Source organism: Eumetopias jubatus, unplaced genomic scaffold, assembly GCF_037043125.1.
Source record: "Eumetopias jubatus isolate StellerSeaLion01/CBP00866 unplaced genomic scaffold, mEumJub1_p1.0 scaffold_5, whole genome shotgun sequence".
NCBI classification, from domain to species: domain Eukaryota; kingdom Metazoa; phylum Chordata; class Mammalia; order Carnivora; family Otariidae; genus Eumetopias; species Eumetopias jubatus.
In genome coordinates this window covers 136,512,692-136,528,116 of record NW_028274811.1, presented here as the reverse complement: position 1 = coordinate 136,528,116, position 15,425 = coordinate 136,512,692, and positions in this window count along the sequence as shown.

Genomic DNA, 15,425 nt, shown 5'->3' with positions numbered 1-15,425 from the left:
AGAATTTGTTTCCCAAATAAATTTTTTAAAAGGATTTCATTAAAATACAAGCTCTTTGATGGAATTTATTGGACAAAATAAAACTTCAGTGGAACGGAGTCACTATAGTAGGATAGACACTTGAACTTAAAATAGAAGCACAGGTGAGAAGCCCCAGGACAAGGGCTGAGCTTGTGTCCCTTGCAGAGGAGGACTCTTGCTCCCTCCGCTGGTGGTGGGGGAGAGCTGAAGGCAAAGAAACCCAGTCAATACACTTTAGGAGAGTGAGAGTGATTTCTGCGGCTGCTAAGCAGGAAATCCATTATCCAATTATAGACTGGCCTTAGAGTGTTCTAGTAGAAAAGAGGCTGCTTAAATCAAAATTGATGCACATAAATTGTAAATAAATAGTTAACAGGAAACACAAGTGCAAATTCTTCTGTAAGGATCCTGACTAGTTGTTAACACAGCACTTATAAATGAAAATCTGATGGATTCTCAGGTTCTCATGTTTGGGTGGTCATGCAGTTAAAGCACTCTGTTCTCGTGTTGGTCTAAGCCTCATTCTGAAGATCTTAAATAGTGACCTCTTCTTAAAACTTTTTAATTAAGACAATGATTATTTTTTGAACCCTATCCACTTGTAAGTTTTGTCACTGCTAACTTAAAATGCTATTTGAAAAACTACGCAATGCTCTAACAAAAATGTACCCTAAGTTAAGCTAAATTTGTCTTAGATGCTTTCTACCTGCAAAGTCCCAGCTGCACACGATTGCACTGATGCTACTTCTAAATGACGCATCTTCTTGTTCTCATAGGCTCCAAGCGTCTTTCACCTTAAACATTTTCTACAGAGAATACGAATGATTCTGCTGTAGTCTTTTTAACAGATCATAGCGTTTATGTGGAAGTACACTCATGAGTAACAAACTAAAATAATACTCTTTTGTGGGGAGTATGGAGAAGATACAGCAGTCGTAATTATAGATACTACATAAAAAACGCCTGCCATGTGTCATGTGTTTTGCATGCACTTTAACTGTAGCTGTTGTCCATGAAATCCTTAGAACAATCCTATTAAGCAGATATTATTATTACTTTTTAAATTTTTATTAATTAAGCTAAGATTCTGAGAAACTTACTAAATTTATCAGTGCCCCACAGCCAGTACAGAGCAAATCTAAAATTAAAACTCAGGTCACTCAAACAGTAAAATCTTCGTGCTTAGAAATTTCCAAACATTAAAACCACCACCACAACCACCAACAAAAACCTGCTTCTAAAAGCATAGGAAATGCTTTTCTTGTTTTTGTAACGTGAAAAAACACATCTGTATCTTTAAAAAATTATGTCTTGTAACTGATAAAATATTATACTGTGAAAGTTTAGCCACAGTAAAAAGTTATGTATATTTTAGTAGAAAAAGAAATCCAACAACAAAAAACTTCTGTAGCATAAAAAATAAACGATCTAGATCTTACAAATGATGTAATTTCATTAGCACACAAAAAAATCCCTTTTGCAATTCATTCTCTCTCTTCCTCAAAAACTGTAATTATTGTTTTTTAAACAGGAAAATGACCCTACCCTAATACATGTCTATGTCAAGAACATTTACTTATATAGTAGGCCAAAGTTTTGATGATTTCTGATATTTCAGTTCTCCAGCAAAAGTAATGTAACAGCAAAGCTTATAGGAATTGTGGACCTGAGGAATTCATTTCTAGTGTGTTTATGCATTATCTAGAAGTTTCTTAAACCTCACTTGAATCCCACCATTTCATATGGTCTACCAAAATTATCAGACACATTCATAATCTTCCAGAGAAATGTTGTGACCATACTTTTTCAAGGCTTCTAATAAAAATTCTGTCTAAAAGAAAAGAATGATGATAACTCAAATTAATTCAGTCCTTAAACTTTGCCAAGAAGTTTCCACCTCTTATCTCATTTGATTTTTATGGGAATCTTTTGATATAAATTACAAGAAGTGTTTTATTCATATTTTAATGATGGGCAATTAGGAATAAAAAGAGCCAATAATTGTCCTTTGGTCTTGGATACTTAGTGGAAAATCTGATGTCTTCTTTTGCAGACAAGGGTTATTATTCCCCACCATATCTAAAAAACACGTCTGTCTGAGTCTTGTTGTAGTCAATAAAGACTCTAAACTGATATCTAAATGGAAGGCACCCTTTCTTTCTTCATTTACTTGGGTTTGTCCTAAAGAGTGAGAATTGAGATTATCATGTAATAAAGGCAAAAAATACTCTGAGATGGTAGGAAGATTGTGATCGATATGTACAGAAATTTCTCCACTTACATTTCTCATATTTTTCTCATATAATAATAGTTAAGATCAAGAAAGCTTTCTTGACTATTACTATATTAAGATAATTATGTAGATCTTGGTCTTATGATTCTTATATTAATCTCATCTTTCTCTCTATGGACTTCAGATTCAAATATTACCTCTCTACATCTTTTTTGGTGATTTATCAGGAGAAAGGAAATCCCAGAACATTAATGTTAATGGTTTTAAATTTTAAAAATAAACAAGTAAAACAAAAAAACATTCTAACAAAGTAATAAATTGACCTATCAGCAGCAACACTGAGCTAATTCTAACTCAGGAATGTTTGCTGTGTACTACCATTCTCATGTATTATACATAACAGTCTCATATATTATACCTATTTCTGCTTATGTGTAAGGATAGGGGTGGAATGGCTGAATTTAACAGCCTTTAAGGTCAACTGTTCCCATTTTGAGGACAGTTCACATGAATGAGGCCAGCTTCACTTGCACATACTCATGAATTTGAAATACTGTGAACTTCTGGAAATAAAGAAAGCTCAACTGGGTATCAGAAAGCTTGGATGAGAGTCAAAATTCTGGCACCACTAGCTTTATAACCTGGAGCCATTTTGAAAAGCTTCCATTTAATAGGGCGCCTGGGTGGCTCAGTCGGTCAAGTGTCTGACTCTTGATTTTGGCTCTGGTCATGATCTCAGGGTCATGAGTTTGAGCCCCCATCAGGCTCCACACTCAGCACAGAGTCTGCTTGAGATTCTCTCTTTCTCTGTCGTCTTCTGACCCTCCTCTCTCCACTCTCTCCCGTTCTCTTTCCATCTCTCTCTTCCTAAAATAAATAAATAAATCTTTAAAACATTTTTTAAAAAATTAAGAAGAAGGTTCCAGTCAAAATTTTCATTGGAAAATGTGAGGAAATTAGATATATTATCTCTAAGGCTTTAGTCAGCTATTTAAATTATGTTATCTATTTGGCTAATAATTTGGGTATCCTTCCTACATATTCAGCCAAGAAGAAAATACTATAAGCAAATACACTTTTTCTCCCCTTTCCCACCCTGTCATGCCCCTGACAGTTTTATTTTATTCTATAAATGACATTATGGGAAAGATATTTTGTTTTCATAGTTCAAGCAACTTAAGAATCAGCCAGGAGTCATTGATTTGAAATTGCATATGGAATACATGAAAAAAGTTGCTATTTTTTTTAACTAACTATAATCCGGGGACGCCTATGTGGCTCAGTTGTTAGGCATCTGCCTTCGGCTCAGGTTGTGGTCCCAGGGTCCTGGGACGGAGCCCCGCATCAGGCTCCCTGCTTGGGGGGAGGGGAGCCTGCTTCTCCCTCCCCCACTCCCCCTGCTTGTGTTCCCTCTCTCGCTGTCTCTCTCTCTGTCAAATAAATAAGTAAAAATCCTTTAAAAAAAACACAAAACTATAATCCATCCCTTTTAAAGGACATTGTTATTACATCACATCTAGAATGTATCCTTAGCCTATTTCTTTATTGTCCTGGTCATTTAAAAATGAAAGGTGGTTTAATTAAAATGATTGAGATTTAAATTAGAAAACATAATTGAAAAATGGACATAAAACATTAACATATTTTGTATTTTTGTTTTAAAAATACAAAATACATTACATGTTTACACTTTAGTATGAAGTTATTTTAAAGTGAAACAAAAAGCACAGTACACAATTAAAAGAAAACAAATGGGTTTCAGTAGACACAATTGTTTGGTATTTTACCCCCTCCTGTTAGCTCAGATTTATTTTACTTTGTATCTTGTAGATATGATTATTGAGTGTAAACAAAATGAAGTAAATAATATACACAGCCTTAAGATTATTAGATTTAATTCATATCAAATTCACTTAAAACCACTGAAAATTAGTGATGTCTAGAATTATGGATATAAATTCCAAACCATGCATATTTTTAGCAATGATTAAAACACAAGTTATTAAAGTAATACATATAAAATACTATGTAATGAACAGTTTGCTTAATAGAAAAAAGAAAGGTGTGTTTATTTCTTTATTGAGCAGATATTTTGACCCTCTGTGGAGAGTCAGAAAGCAGGGCAGTTCTGGTGATTGTAAAGTTGTGGAAGGTAGAAAGATCTGGAAGCAGTGAAGTGAAAAACGGTATCTAATTAACTTGCTGTTCACTAAAAACTGTAACTAAAAAAAAAATCCTTATTTACATGGACCTCTTAATTCAAAACTGTCTGCTTCATTGTTTAAAGTCATTTCTGCTACCATGCATCTATTAACACAGTTAAAATTAAAAAGGAAAAAAACACACTTAACAATACCAAGTATAGACAATGACACAGAACATCGATAACCCTCACATAATGCTCATGGGAATATAAAATGGTACAACCACTTTGAAAAACATTTTAGTAGTTTCTTAAAAAGTTAAATATATGCCTATTGTGTGATGCAGCTATCTCATTCCAAAGTGTTTACCCCAAAGAAGAGAAAGCATATGTCCACTCAAAGACTCATATACAAATGATTGACTCTATTCATAATAGCAAAAACCTAGAAACAATCCAGAGTACCAACAGGTATACTCATACAGTGAAATACTACTCATCAATTTAAAAAGAAAAACTACTTATATACTCAAAAACCACAAGGTTTTGTGCTGACTAAAAAGACCCAGACACAAATAGTACACAAGGAACTAGTATATAATTCTATTTATGAAAACTTTTAAAATATGGAAATTAAACCAAAGTGACAGAAGGCAGGAAAGTGATTGATGGTGAAGGGGGAAACAACAAGGGATGACAAAGGGATGATGAAAATTTGCCATATCTTGATTATGGTGGTGGTTTCACAGTTGTAGACATCCATCAAAACTCATCCAATTTGCAATTTAAATATGTGCAGCTTTTTTTATATGTTACACTTCAATAAAGTTGCAAAACTACACATCTTCCTCAATTTTTCCTTAATAGAATATGACTGTAATTAAACTGTTAGTGCTATATCATATCCATAATAAGATAACAGTGTGCACGCCTCTAACTCTACTTCCTATTTTCCAAAGAAGCCATATTTAAGATGGAATAAAATCCCCTACTTTATATTTTTAACAGTTTCTTAAATTGTACACAACATTCTTCATTCAATCACAGTTTAAGACATCTTTAAACTTAATGTCCTAGTACCTATCTAGATAATAGTTCAGTAAAATTTAAATAGGGAAATAAAGTATAAACAATGACCACTGTGAAATGCTTAATTATTTCTTGATACACATATATCATTGTCCATTTATTTCTAAATTCTCTTTAATGTGTACTGAAATCTTACCATAGCATACCTTCAGCATCTACACCACAGCAAGTAACCCTATATTACAGAAAAATAATTGAGCTTTCTCAGACTCTAACTGCATTTGACAGGCCTTAAGCTGAAAATACTTTATATAGCACCATAAAGCTGATATTGGTACAGCGTGGCTCTGTAAAGGATCTCCCTCTTACTCTTATTTACTTATTTACTAAATTGGACTTTTTCTTTGGGTTTCACGGTGACTCCATTAACTTCTGAATACCATGTTTCCTTCCACCCTCAGTTACGCTGACTGTAATATCCAGTTTCCCCTCATGTCAACTTGTTCTTTTTCACTCTCGGCAAAAGTCAATAATTTGCCACAACATAAAGAATAGGTAAATTCTATCTGCCTTGCTGACTCTATTTTCCTTATTAAAAGAATTAAAACAGGGGCACCTGGGTGGCTCAGTCGTTAAGGGTCTGCCTTTGGCTCAGGTCATGATCCCAGGGTCCTGGGATGGAGCCCCACATCGGGCTCCCTGCTCCGCGGGAAGCCTGCTTCTCCCTCTCCCACTCCCCCTGCTTGTGTTCCCGCTCTCGCTGTGTCTCTCCCTGTCAAATAAATAAATTAAATCTTAAAAAAAAAAGAATTAAAACAATCCACAGGAATACAGGGCTTTAACATATCCCAGGACTATGGGCGAGTAGTCTGAAATAATACTTTTACTATCCCATGTATATCAAATACATAGATTTAAGTTTTTGTAATAATGGTGCAGTGGCAAAAACTGTGATAAAAATAGCAGGACATTGGGTGGCTCACTCCCTAGGATTAAAACAACAGCACAGCACGACAGGAGCAAACAATTCTTGTGAACCCTTGGACTGGTTGCTTAAACCACATTTGCCTTCATTTCCTCAGATAAGAAAGGAGGATAAAATAGTGTAAAATGAGTTCATGGATATGAAGGAATAAGATTAAATGAGTTAGTAGACATGTAGTACCAAAAAGGTAACTGATAGAAAATAATGGCTCAATAAATATTAGCAACTTTTTGTTTAAATAGGCAATATACACACTATGTAAACCACAATGAAAACTTTGTTTTTAATTGTAATGATTATGTCCGATTGGATGTAGGCTAAATGGGTCATACTGTTGTTTTACATTGTGAATCCAGAGGATTTTTTTCCCATTAAAGATGTAAAATAAGATTATATCATCCACTTTTTGGCAATTATATTAGAAAGCATAAAAATAAATTGCTGTTGGACAAACTGCGACTAATTTCAAGGGAACCATTTTGACATTTGTAACAAAAATGTCAAATTGTGTATACATAAATTGGATGACTCTAAAGATGTTTAATGAGAAAATATTGTGTATATGTCACTGCTTTTAATAGTGAAAAATGTAGATACTAATGTATTGGTTAAATATAAATTAAAAAAATTGGCAAATGGATGCATCAACATATTATATCAATATATTTTTAACATGGGTTTTTGTAGATTTTAATAGAAAAAACATTATAATATACATAAACCTATTTACACATTTTTAAAGGAAGGCTATGCATCATGAGAAACTAAAGATTTTTTTCTTGATTGACATTGGAGTTTTGGTGGGCTAACTCACTAGTTCCTGTATGTAAGAAGTGTACGCTAGAGAAAAATGAAGAAAAAGGATAATCTTTAATTTGTTTTACTTATCCCTTCCTCTTCCAATTTTTTGTTCTGCATTTTTTTTTTTTGGTATATGCCTATATAAATAAAGGTGAAGGGGTTAGCTACAACCTACTTAATTTCATAAAGTTGAGGTTTAAATATTTTAAGTTAAAGAGATACATGACTTCTTTCAGAGTGGATGCTGATTCTCTCATAGGTCAGTTTGAGATGACACTGAAAGTTGCATCAACTGAAAAACATCAGTACCAACTCCTTATGGTAGACAAGTGGTATTAGCTGTATTCTCATTTTCACTCTGTCCTCTTTCATCAAGAATGGGTAAAATCAATAAAAGGCAAATGTAGTGATCCGAAGGGGTACATGCACCCCAATGTTTATAGCAGCAATGTCCACAATAGCCAAACTGTGGAAAGAGCCAAGATGTCCATCAACAGACGAATGGATAAAGAAGATGTGATATATACAATGGAATAATATGCAGCCATCAATAAAACACAAAATCTTGCCATTTTCAATGACGTGGATGGAAATAGAGGGTATTATGCTAAGCGAAATAAGTCAATCAGAGAAAGACATGTATCATATGATCTCACGGATATGAGGAATTCTTAATCTCAGGAAACAAACAGGGTTGATGGAGTGGTGGGGGGTGGAGGGATCGGGTGGCTGGGTGATGGACATTGAGGAGGGTGTGTGCTATGGTGGGTACTGTGAATTGTGCTGGACTGTTGAATTGCAGACTTGTACCTCTGAAACAAATAATACATTATACGTTAAAAAAAAAAAAGAAGATAGTAGGAAGGGAAAAATGAAGGGGGGGAAATCGGAGGGGGAGACGAACCATGAGAGACTATGGACTCTGAGAAACAAACTGAGGGTTCTAGAGGTGAGGGGTTGGGGGAATGGGTTAGCCTGGTGATGGGTATTAAGGAGGGCACATATTGAATGGAGCACTGGGTGTTACATGCAAACAATGAATCATGGAACACTGCATCAAAAACTAATGATGTAATGTGTGGTGATTACCATAACATAATAAAATTTAAAAAATAAAAGTGATTCCAATCCCATACAGAAACAGATCAGCTACGATGTAGGGGTGTGGCTTATAGGAAGAAGCCTTAGGCAGAAAAAAATATAAATATTCTGGTATTGGGCAAATCCCTCCCATACTTTTGTGTAATCTGCTTTTCATCGTTGAAGGAGCTCTGGAAGGGTCATTGATTGAAGGGGTGAAATCTGAGATTTGTGGTGGGCATTGGAGTAGAAATAGAGACCATTTCCTTCCATTTAGTTTCTATTATTTTCCAAATTTCTATTACAAAATTTCACACAAATATAAAAAGTAAAGGACACAATATTGATAGACACTTACGTTCATATCATTCAGCTTCATCATTTGGCTATTTGTGGCCAATCTTCTTTCCTCTACATTCCCTCACTCTGTTCTTGGATACATTTGAAAATAATCCTAGACCTGATATTATTCCATCTGTAAACATTTCAGTGTGCTGTGTAAAAGATAAGGGCTCCTTCCGATACCGGCTGCTTTCCCCACCCCAACATACCCAAAATATCATTAACGCAGTGTGTTTTCTTTGGCTTTGGCTTTAACTGACTAAATGATAATAGGCCTACCATGACGATTTAGTCCAGCTTACTACATTTCAGCATTTGGACTGCAGTTGTGTTCTCTGTAGTAGTATAGGATGTTGATATTATTTTATTGCCGTCCTCACAAAGAGGTTAGCCGGCCAATAAACTTGATTCCAGAAGCTATTACTCCCACTTCCCAACATATCCTATTGATAGTGGTTAAGAACAACTGAAGGTATATTATTCATTATAAAGCTTAACAATTGACATATCATTCATTTGTCAAGTAAAGCTCCTTAGTCCCCAGTTGCTTATTGAATAAAATGTAAATTTTTTGCTTATAATTAAAAATTCACCTTGATGGGCCCATAAAGTGACTTCCAATCATTTCAAAGAAAACAGCTAGTCTCTTTACTCTATTATCAGAATATAATTTCCTCATCTCTAGATTTTTATTCCTGGGGCTTATCTGACTTCTTTCCAAACCTCCACATTATGTGTTTATGTAAAAGGACCTGTACTATTTGATAGCTCTCACAGTGTTTAATGTAATTACCAGATACAAAATAGACCCTCAGTAAATATTTGCTGAACACACAGTATAATGCCCTATTGAACAAAATATTGGTTTCCTTTAACTGGCAGATGTTTACCTGCTCCATCATTTTACTATTCTATTTGAAAGCAGCACAGAAAACTCCTTAAGGAATGAGACTTCCAGATGCTTCTGTCCTGCTTGGGTATATGAAAAGCTATCACAATTCACCACACCAGAACTATTTCATTCAGGGCAGTTATCTCAAAGGGGCTACAAAGCAGGGACCATTTACCTTTATCACATAGTGTTATTTTTTGTATCTAAAGACCAAAGATTAGAGGCTTGATTTCTAATGGAGAAAACAATGGTTATTTTAAGGTGCCATTTTATGCAAGCCATCTTTCATCATAACAAAACAACTTCAGAATTAAATTGAATGTTTTTCAGTCTTACTGCGTATCTACTCTTCTCCACTTAAAAATGAGTTCTTTTTCATTTCATAAAATTGTCATTTTTAACATTTGGTTTTTTTAACTAATTTTAAACTCAGTGCTATGGATCTGAAAATGTAAGAATTATATATTATTAATAAACATTTCTTGAGAAAATTAATATTTAATAATTTACATCTTCATTCATAATTAAAGCATACAATTCATTATATTAACGACAGAGGACAAACATACAACTAGCTGCAAGATGATGGATTGTGGTAAAACTAAGTTGCTATACTCTGCTTTTAGTCACTTTAATTAAGAATAAATTTGCATAATTATAAAACTTACTCTAAAGCATGATCATTTAGCAATAATTTTAATACATAGAAAATATAATAAGAATGGGAGTAACCCTTTTATAAATAACTTGAAGTAATTCTAATTATTTCAGAATTATTATGAGGTAAATTTTATGTTTTCTCTCTGATACTTACAATTAATAGGAAGACTGTGATCCTTGTTCTGGCGAACTTCGCCTTCAAAGTGAGCAACTTGATGGAAAAATTCAGACTTTTCTGAATTGAGGTTTTTTTTAAATTTTTTATTGTTATGTTAATCACCATGTATTACATCATTAGTTTTTCATGTAGTGTTCCATGATTCATTGTTTGTGTATAACACCCAGTGCTCCATGCAGAACGTGCCCTCTTTAATACCCACCACCAGGCTAACCCATCCCCCACCCCCTCCCCTCTAGAACCCTCAGTTTGTTTTTCAGAGTCCATCATCTCTCATGGTTCGTCTCTCCCTCCGATTTCCCCCCCTTCTTTCTTCCCCTGCTACCTTCTTCTTCTCTCCCTTTTTTTTAACATATATTTTATTATTTGTTTCAGAGTTACAGATCTGTGATTCAACAGTCTTGCACAATTCACAGCGCTCACCATAGCACATACCCTCCCCAATGTCCATCACTCAGCCACCCCATCCCTCCCACCCCCCACCACTCCAGCAACCCTCAGTTTGTTTCCTGAGGTTAAGAATTCCTCATATCAAGAATGTCATATATACATGTCATATATAATAAGTCTGATTGACTTATTTCGCTCAGTGTAATACCCTCCAGTTCCATCCACGTGGTTGAAAATGGCAAGATCTCATTCCTTTTGATGGCTACATAATATTCCATTGTATATAATTGAGTTTTCACATGGTCCTTGAATGAACATCTTAGCTAAGGATCTATATGGAGGCAACCCTCTCAGGTTCATTGACTCAATTCAATTTTAGAAAAGCCAGGGAAAAACACAGGCTGGTCAAAGTTGTTAAAGATGTGTTAAAATCCTGATGTTTTAGGGGTAGATACTTAATGCCCAGGAGGTCTGAGGTTTGGTAGTGAGCATAAGTGACTCAGGGACACAGAAGCACCCCACAGCTGGTTGAACTGGAGGGTGTCTTTATATTACCCTAAGCTGAGAGCTGACGTAATCTCTTGACTGTGTAGAAGACATCAAGATAAAACAAAATTTTAGTAGTGTAATGCAAATAATTCTGCTTGATTTAATACAGATGGGCAGCTTTATGAGGGATTTCTGCTGGTATGGTTCTCAGACAAAGTAGACCTGTTGTGCCACTGGGTTTTGTGACCTGGTATAAGACGTGGAAACATTCACTAGAAGGATTTCATTCTTAGGTTTTACATTACACTTCTTGACTATTGCTGTTAAGCAAACAAGTGAGATTTATGGTATTCGTGTAGGTAAAGGGGGATTCTTATAATAGGAACTTTTGCCCTAATCTATTCAGAATTCAGTGTTGGGGCTTTGCCCACCCATACTATATGCCATGGCCCCTCAGTATTCCAGGACTATTGAGGAGGAGATTAAGTCAGAAGAAAGATAGGCCTTCCAGTTAGTGCGGGGAGCGCTGTGGAACACTGACATACCTATCAAAGCTGATTTGAGGGGAAATATCCTGGCAATAAAAGACACTGTGCCTGAATTGCAGAGCAAGATGAGGAGTGGGTGTTCTCCAAACCAATGAACCACAAAGAGAGTAGATCCCATAAGAGGGACATTAAAGAAGAAACCAATTATTATCAGGAATTTTGTCACTGCCAACAGGCAATGGAGGCAGATTTCCAGGAGGGAAGCAGGTAAGAGCTAATCAGGAACATAGGGATATACCACAGCTACTTCTTAGCAGGACCTCAACTCTTAGAAAGAACTAGGTTATAGAAAGTTTTTGCTAGGTAGAGTACTTAGATTAACTTAGGGTAACTTTCTTCAAATCGGTGTTAGGAATTAGCTCGTTAGGATTGAAATTCATCAGTTACTTGGAACCTACTCTGAAGTCAAGCTCTATGTGTATTCTGATTCCCTAATATGTCCCTTTTATAGTGTTACATACTTTTCAAAGAGATGACATTCGTATTACTTCCTTTGAGAATTACTGTATGTATAAGGTGAGCAAATCATACTATTATGTCCATTTTGCTGATGAAGAAATCAAGGCTAACATAAATTAAGTGCATCCTGCCTGAGGTCACACGGATAATAACTAAAAACCATAAGCTAGACTTCAGGTTTGCTGACCCTCCATTGTTCTACGTTCATTTGACATAGAATTTGGCAACGTGGTTTCTTAAAGGACTAGATAGTAAGTGTTTTAGGGTTTATAGCAAAAAAGGCAAAATTAAGGATATTTTGTAGGTACTTACAATAATTCAAAATGCAACCATTAAAAATATAACATCTTTGCGGTCTATACAAAAATAGGCAGTAGGTCAGATTTGACCCACGGGCCTTAGTTTATCAACTCAAACTATACCAATGCTGGCTTGAATAGTTATTGGCAATTGCAACTTAATCTAATAGTCATGTGTTGAATAGTGCTATAGCACTGTGCATCTCTTTTAGTCAAGTTGTGTTTTGTATAGAAGAAATTTAGATAAATCCTATTTACACAGAACACATTATGAAATAACAGTGATATCTATAACCTTATAAAATAAGGTTATAGATATATAAAATAAATATAAAAACCTTATACTTATAAAATAGTATAAATAATTTCTATACTTTACGTAGAGTAATATTTTGATTTCAGTTAAACACTTGTCAAATCCAATCTCTTTTAAAATAAAATTATCCTGACTTGCGGTAAAATAAATTTATATTTATATTTTTTTCTCCACAGGTAAAATGTATAGGTTAGAATAATCACATAGTATATCTTATAGCATTTCCAAAAGTAGACCAAAGTCATTCATTCTCCATCATAAAAATATGGTTGTATACTCTGTCCAGACAATGATGACCTTCCTTGTGACTTTAATTATGATTTTTTATGATAATGTAGAAAGGAATTCTAAGCTTATAAACATACACAAGCATAGCTCTTTAATATGTTTTTTCTTCAGGAGAAAATCAACCTAGGGTTGTAAGCTTTGGAAAAAGACTTAGAGTTTTTGCTTAAATATAAGTAATTGGGAGATTTTTATTAAATTTAAAAACAAGAAGAAATGTCAATATGCTCTTTCATATAGCAATTAAAACCAATAATTTTTTCTTCTCAGTTTTCCAGGCCTTTATATTCTCTATGAATAAATGATGAATTAAAGACAGTGACAGCAATTGTTGGTATTACAAATGAAATGACATTTAAAAATCACTAAAAAGGATTATAGCTCTGCTATGAGTTTTTAATATCTTTTATCTTGAAATTTTTAAGACAAAGCCATTGTTTTTTAGAGAAAAGTTTATTGACTGAACATTTTTGTAGATAAATGAATGACCTTTTCTTTCTCCTCTTATTTGTACATGTAGAAATTACCCAGGGAAAAGAAAGTATCAATTTGTCATTCTATAGCATGATATATGAATTGAAGTAATCTCAGGAAAGGCTTGGAATCTAAGTTTACATGAAAAACATCAGATTCTCTTAGAGAACCAAGGTAACCATAGAAGTCTGCCAAATAAATATGTGTTGTCTTTATACATCATGCCATGTTCAAGGTCTTCCTTCAGAATATGGGCAAACATGGCACCGAGTAGAAAGAATATGCAGGAATGTGGCATTTTATGTTTGACCTGAAACCATTTTTCTACCCTGACTGTGGACACCAATGAATAGCTCTAGAACTTGAAATGTGAGTTGACTCTGAATTTACTGTAGTGGCAAAATGAGGTTATAAAATATGTAGAGATAGCGTTATTTTGTGCTATTGATGTCTACCTATTTTGTTCATGAAAAAAAAATGTAAGTGGATGATTATTTCTAAAATACCATGATCATTAAGTCATGTAGCAGGCCACCAAGCACTTGCTCACACACTTCTGCAAGGATATATCTGACATTCTAATATGCATTTGAGGAAATCAATGTAATAAAGAAGTACTGGTTTCAACAGAGCATGGTAGAATGACACTGTGGAAATAAAGCAAATCACTTGGTTTAAAAGTAAAAATGACAACTAGTGATGGTGTTTTTTCTATGTCAACTTGGCCCTGTGACAGTCACCAGCTCTGTAATCAAACAGTAATCTAGGTGTTGCTGTGAAGGTATTTTGCAGATGTGATTAAAGTTCATAATTAGTTGATTTTTAGTAAGGGAGATTTTCCTAGATAATTTGGGTGGGGCTTGATTCAATCACCTGAAAGTCTACCTGAGGGTAGCTGAGTCTTCCCTGAAAAGAAAGGAAAGAAAGGGAAGGAAGGAAGGAAGGAAGGAAGGAAGGAAGGAAGGAAGGAAGGAAGGAAAGAAGGAAAGAAGGAAAGAAGGAAAGAAGGAAAGAAGGAAAGAAAGAAAGAAAGAAAGAAAGAAAGAAAGAAAGAAAGAAAGAAAGAAAGAAAGAAAGAAAGAAAGAAAGAAAAGAAATTCTGCCTGTAGACAATGGCTTTGCCTGTGCTCCAGAGATGCAGCTTGCCCTCTGATGGCCTGCCCTACAAACGTTGAACTTGCCTACCCAGCTCCTACATTTTCATAAGCCAGTTCCTGGCAATAAAATTCTTAATATATATACCTGCTGGTCCTTGTTCTCTGGTGTAACCCTAACTGATATACCTAGACACTCACTTGATGAAAGATTAAAAACTTCCTGCAAAATTCCCGAAGGGAAAGTAAATCTTTTATAATGTTAACATCAAATACATAGTGGTTGGCTAACAGTAACAACACAAATAGTAGCAGCAACAAAAACTAAACACCTAGGGATCAAGAGTATAACATGAAACAGAATATGGAATAACAGATTCAGACATAGATTATTAATTAGGTTCTGTTGGGAAAAGAGAAGTATGGTCCCCTTCTTTCCCACAATCTCCCCCTCGCTTTTTTAACATTTATTTTTTTAATTAAGTTAATTTTATTATGTTACATTAGTCACCATACATTACACCATTAGTTTTTGATGTAGTGTTCCATGATTCATTGTTTGCATATAACACCCAGTGCTGCATGCAGAACGTGCCCTCCTTAATACCCATCACCGGGCTAACCCATCCCCCCACCCCCCTCCCCTCTAGAACCCTCAGTTTGTTTCTCAGCGTCCATAGTCTCATGGTTCATCTCCCCCTCCGATT